The sequence below is a fragment of the Phoca vitulina genome, unplaced genomic scaffold, assembly GCF_004348235.1.
Source record: "Phoca vitulina isolate PV1807 unplaced genomic scaffold, GSC_HSeal_1.0 scaffold12, whole genome shotgun sequence".
NCBI lineage: Eukaryota > Metazoa > Chordata > Mammalia > Carnivora > Phocidae > Phoca > Phoca vitulina.
In genome coordinates, this window is record NW_022589715.1 from 36869076 (window position 1) to 36875879 (window position 6804).

Genomic DNA, 6804 nt, shown 5'->3' on the forward strand with positions numbered 1-6804 from the left:
ATTTTTTTTAAATATAGCAAGATTTATTTTTAACACACTGTAAAAATTATTCTACCCCTAGGAGACACGGTTTGGTTTCTTAATCCAAACAGAATTAAGAAATTATGAAATGAGAATTGGTTTATTGACTCAGTAAAACAGTTTCTTTTTCCCTTTTCAAAAATTAGCTAGCAAAGTAGTCCGTTTTATCTGCTATGCTGGGTTTTTCCTCTCATCCCTACCTTCTTTACTGCCCATGCAGTTTCTCCAGGAAGCCAAGTCACGTTTCTTCCGTGTCACTCAGATTTTGCCTCAACTTTCACTTGGTTGGCACATGGAACTCACTTTTCTCTTTCTTCCCACTTCTCCATTTTGGCCTATCATACAGAATAATCCAGTTTATTTACTAAGCACCCACAGAACTTGAAGATATTTATAGTCAGATTTTCTACAAGTCATTGTTCTCAAAGTTAGAAAACTATATATCTCTCTGTATTTTAGGAATTTTCCATTAAAGCCAGTGACAGATTCCCTTTTTTCACCCTGGTTGGTTAATTCCCTTTATATAGTCAGGTTTATAATAATAATAATAATAATAAAATATGTGTTGACTGCATAACCAGTGGCAACAGTTTCTTGGGGAGGGCGGGTGGGAGGAGGCCCTGGGTATGGGTGCTATGTCCAAGCTCCCCAGGGTTGAGGAGTCCTGTGCTGGAGGTGCATGGGAAAGCAAAGCCTGTTCCAAGGTAGATAGTAAATATTTAATACATACTAGTTTCCTGAATTTCTTCTGAGTTCTTAATAAGAGAAATGTGCCAGGCCTCTAGCTGTGCTTTCTCTAGCAGGGCAGAGAGAAACGTGGGGCTCATCTAGGTCTTGGGAATATTGGGGTGGGGAAGCTTGGAACTGGGAACATCTGTAGGACTCTTCTTGATGTTCCCTTCTGAATTGGTTGAGAAAGATCAACCCACTCTTAGCTACTATTTCTACTAGGAAACAGATTTGAAAATAGGATGATGTTTTTTAAAGCGTAAGGGCTTGCAGATGACTCAGATGTGTACAGTGAGACCGCATTGTTGGGAAGCACTTGTGCTGGACAGAACCATCTTCTAGAAATTGGAGTTACCTGATGCTCTCTGGGCCTTTTGCTTCCAGGTCGTTTCTGTGTTCCCTGGAAAACTGAAGAGAAAGTGTCTTTATAATGAATCTTTTCTTATATGATCTGGCATGTGATTAACCTTGCTTGGCTTTCATCTTAAAAGTCAGTTCAGGTAAACAAAGGACCTTCCTCAAGAAAGGTCAGTGGGAGGGAGGTTGCCCTGTGACGTCGTTCTGAGCTAGAACCTGGAGGGATCTCGTAGGCCCTATGATGAGAAAATGTCATTTACATGGACCAGGAGAGAAAAAGGCATAAAGAGAAATGAAGGGGGCCTGGCCCTGAGATCTGGTTCTCTTACATCCAGAGGTTAACGTAGGTCCTCAGTTTGCTCTGTGCAAAGAAAATAGTCTCCAAAGTGAGCGCCGATACTACCATCTTTTGACATTTGAAGGTCAGCATGGTAAAATTTGCCAATGCATTTTTCTAGCTGTTGTCTACCTCGAAGAAGTTATGGACAAAGATTGTCACAGGTTTTCTGAATATTCTAATCAAATTTTGATCTGGTTGTACTGTCTAAGCTACCGTCGATACGTCGACGCGTTATGTGTGAAGCTGAGGCACGAGAGTGACTAACAGCCACTGAGCATCTCCTTTATTCCACGGTCACACTGTCTTACAGTAAGGCCCAGAAGTTCTTTGATGGGACAACAAGAATTAATGCCAAAGTTGAATGAGTTACAGCCGCTACCACCTAATTAAAATGATTTTGTGCCAGTTGCTTTTGTTGGGCTGGATCCACACATAATATAATTTTAATCCTGTTTATATACACTCTTGGGATAGATTTGAGATTAGCATTGCCATTTAAGTGAGGTTAATCAAGCATACTGTATGCAGCTTTTATTTCTCCACTGGATGTGAAAGGTGACCACTGCTGATGGGTCACCCAACTGCCCGCTTACCCGATTAACAAGAAAGAGGTGGTTTTCAGTGTCTGATCATTAACCCAGCCTCAGCCCCAGCGACACTTTCTGTCTAGTCCTTGGAATGGTGCAGCTGTTGTCAGTCACAGAGGAGAACTCCAGTTAGGAACCGCTTTGCTTTGGCTGTGGCTACATGCCTCCACACAAGGGGAGGGGGAAGAGAGGAAAAAAGAGAGACCAAAAAAAAAAAATACAGCTCCCCTAAAAAGCAAACACCATTTTTTGTATGCCTGGCTCTGTTTATGTATATAAAATGGACATTATGGTGGAGTGAAAAAGACCCTCGTAAAAATCCTTCTTGAAAACTATTGTTGCTGACAGCCGTGACCTCTGTGAGTCTGCATGTTTACCCATAATTCATAATTAACAAAGACATTAGAACTGCCACAGGAGAATTCTGGGCTTTATTTCTTTCTAACTGGGCAGTACTAATGCTGGAAGTGCTCCCAAATCAGTGATTTAACATTTCAGGAAATCTTGGAGAGGCAGCAGAAGCCTCCTTATATAGCTCATACGCTGGGACTTTGGTGATACAGATACGGCCGAGATAATTATTCAGCTCTCGTTATTGCTGGAGCTCTGCACCTGATCCCCGAGCCATTAGAGCACTCTGCAGGTTATTACAACTATCAAACATCAAGGTCTCTTTTCTAGTCTCTTGACTGTGTGGTTATCATTTTACTTCTTTTAAATCCCCCATCTGCATAGAAAGCCTCTGTGTTTTTTACTGAGATCTGCTCACAGCCTTCCCCCCACCCCTTTCTTTATTGCTCCCCAAATGGAGCCCTTTTCTTACCAGCACATTAGCATAAAAATATAAACCTCATGCTTCTCCAGTTGTATTGTTTTTATACCCTTTCTCTTGTTTGATTTCCTCTTTGAGGCTGTGTGCACCTACACTTTAATTTGGGAAGCAAATGAGTCAGTAGAAGAGAATTCTCTTGAGCTCAAGGAAACCACGATAATATAATTTCAGATGATGGGAGCTGTCAGGGCCCATGTTTAACCTTCTGCTTAGTTGAGGGCCCTCTTGACTTTATTGTACGTTTCTGCCCCTTGATGCTCTATTTCAATGGTACCCCAAAATAGCAAATTACAGGAAACTATACTGACAATTTTTTTAAAAAAGGCGTTTTGTATCGTGGACGTATTTAATGACTTACTACTTTTTAATCCCCTCACTGGCAGGTGTACCCTTGGAATTTAACATGAAACACTTTCTTTGATAAAATGCATTTTCAGTTTTGGTCACGGAACCTAGTGGCACAATAAGTTTGCTTCTAATACTTTCCTAGACTATGCCATGATTGAAAACAGCTCCGAATATTCTGGGCACTGTGTCAGCTATCTAGGGGCAGGCAGTCACTTATGATATATACAGATTATACTATAAATTAAGAGTCTGAAGCAGACCTCTGTGGATTGCATCTTAAGTGAAAACAAGTTGCTATTTCTGGATGTTTTACACACCTCACTCCCCTTAGAAATCTTTATTTTGTGTGTGATCTCCACCAAACACCTGTAAAAATGGCCTCCCACCCACTGCAGGCCTATCGAATGAAAAAGCTAACCCACAAGGGGTGAGGGCAGTCACAGACAGTATGGTGGGGCTAAGAAACATATGGCTTTCTCACTTAATATTGCTGCACAGTCGTCCCACACCATATTCCCTTAAATGGGCATTAGCTCCATCGCCAAATTAGCAGACTATAAAACAAATGAAAATAGAGGCATTTTTTGGTGTTGCAAAAAAGAAAAAAAAAAGAACCCCCAAACCATGAAACATGACTTAACAGTGTCTATCCATTTTGTGTGTGAGTGCGTGCGTGTGTGTGTGTGTGTGTGTGTGTGTGTGTTACATCTAAAAAAAGAAATACAGAGAGGTGTTAAAGATAGGTAGTGTTTTTACCGTGAGCAGTGCAAGTTTAGCAATTAAATGCTTTAATTTGTACTTTGCTTCATCAGCCTATACAAAGAAACTGTCTGGTTTTTCTGACTTATGGATGAGATGGGTTCCTTTTAGGATCTCCTCCTGCCCCTTTCTACTCAGCCAACAAGGTTTTAGATATTTAAAAAATTATATAATTACATTAATTATATAATTATAATTATATTAAATTATATTCTCCTCTTTCATTAACTTTGCATGTGTATTTTCTTCCTTAGGAACTAGGAGCATGGACTTCAATAATATATGTATATGTATAAATTAATGTAGGTTAACTATAAAAGTAAATCAGTATGTCATATTTGTTGTGAATTAAGTTTTCCCATAATCAATGACAGTGATAAGAATGCTTCAGTCAGGGAACTTTGTATTACTGTGGAATCATTTGAATACTACCAGGGATTCCCCATTTTGTATGTACTTTCATTTTTGCTACTATATGCAGTTCTTATTCCTTCAAATACAGTGATCCTTACTTAGTATTAGAGTTTTTGAGTTGAAATATTTCTAATTATGTAGTCTAATCCTCTAGTGAGAAAATGGACTCAGAAAAGCCAGATAACTTGCTGAAAGTCATACAGTTAGCTAGTTTATGGCAGACGTTGGTTCTGGTCTCTTGACCCTCATTCTCTTTCTATAATACATTGCTGCTTCCAATAATTATATAATTATTGATATCCTCAAAGCAAGGAAAAGCACTCATGAGTGTTCCTTCCAGAAGAAATGGTGATTTGTTCTTAGCCATCCATTCTCTCATTGGTGAGAAAAAATGCATAAATTTGCAAGATGGTGGGCCAGCAATATGGCAAAGGCCTTTTCTTTGTATGACAACCAACTGACCCCTAAATGAATTGAACCTATGACCCCCTTCCTCATTAGCTCCAAAAAAGCTAACTAGCCCAGAAACAATTGTTACAAGCAAGCTACAACACAAATCCACCATGTTATTCCTGTGGGATTAATTAGAGAGCTAAAACAATGCTTTATCTTTGAAAGACATACAAAATCATATTGCTGTGTTCTTCTGGCTTGTGAACCTCTTGAAACTGTATGCAAAATTTTATGTAAGAGCAAATATACATTGCTCTGGGGAGAGGGCTCCAAGTTTTCATAAGATTTTCACAATATATGTGTGTGATCCAAAATAGGTTAAAAAAATTGTTCTATTTCATGCTCCAGTGATTTGTGCTGATGTCATCCCTGGTGTTGGTACCCTACCAAAAACAAGAATTGCATTATGCTTCACTAAACTGGAGGAATATATTATTTCTATTTTTTCCTTGAGGAGAAAAGAAGGAATAAAAAGTAAATATACACATGTGGCCCTTATAATTAGCACTAAATCAAAAAAGACTAATTTGGGATATTATGACAATTTAGTTGATGCTAGTTTGAGCAGAGATGGATATCACCCAAATCTTGAGTGCTGACTTTTGTACACAATGAGAAAAACAAGGCTGCAGACTTGAGTGTGAGGAATACGATGGTATCCAGGCGAAGGAGAGTAGAACAGACAAAACATAAAATACTTGAATTATCTGACAGCATCTTTAACTTATGTAGATGCTATGTAAGAAATAAATTGTCAGTAGGACCTTTCTAGTCATCAGGGGGTTAAAGCACTATAAAGAAACTTGCATATGTACTTTGTTATCCAAGAGACAGATAGAGAGATGTCGTTCTACTGATATATTACATAAATCATGGTGCCAGCCAGAAAAACAACAGATGACCAATTTGTACAAAGCATTTTTTCCTTATGTTACATTTATTTAAAATACATTAAATCGTTGTGCTAAAATCGAGGCAGCTGGCAGTCCAGGCAACCTTATAAGATTTGCGTTTTCTGGAGCCAGGCCCATTCATTTAGAAAGGTGGATCCGTTGGGCTAGTGTATTTGCTTAGTCATATGCCAAACCCTTGGGGAGCACAGGTAGTCCAGAATTTACCATGCATTCATTTTTTGTTTTTTATCAGAAATCTCTTGACAAATGGAAGTCAGATGGTTGATACCCATTTACTCCCAAGTGAAGTCACTAATTAATGGTAACAAGGCTCAACCCAAAGAAAAAGACTCATATGGCATGGAATCTTAAAAATCTGGCCATTTTCCAGGGGCCTCTTCTCTCCTATTTCATGTTCCTTGACATTGATGTGACGCCTGGTTGACTTTAGGAATAGAAGTCAAGTCTGAGTTGAGTTGGTTTATGTTAAACTGATTCAAGCATGGTCCAAATTTGTAGAATTTTCGTGGTTGCTATTGCATTTTTTAGCCCATACCTTCATCAGATTCTTAATGGGACTGATAATGCTCTCAAAAAAATAAGAATCACTGGTAAGGGTTTTATGTACCTTCACTTAACCCAGCATCCAATGTCTATTGTCAACCACATTCAAAACTAATAGTGGATAAACCAGGGCCAGGGAAGAGAAGCCCATCTCAAGCGGTCCAGGCTTGCATGTCTAAGGCATTTTTAAGGACAGCTTAACCTCTAGGAATGCAGTGCTCTTCAGGGGTTGTGGTAGTGTGAACACCTACATAAATTAGTCACTCAAATGTGAAGTCGTTGGTTTCAACAAATTTTCTTCCCTGTTGGCCAATAATAGTCAGAAGATGGAAGAGATTTCTTCAAAAAGTTGAATCTTAAAAACCGAAGTCACCGAAAGTGATAGGATTCTATTTGAATTCAACAACTATTTTGTGTCATTACTGTATTCACAACATGCTAGGAACATATTTGGTAAATTTTTAAGGACTTAAATAGACTTTTTTTTCCTTAGGATACTGAATTAGA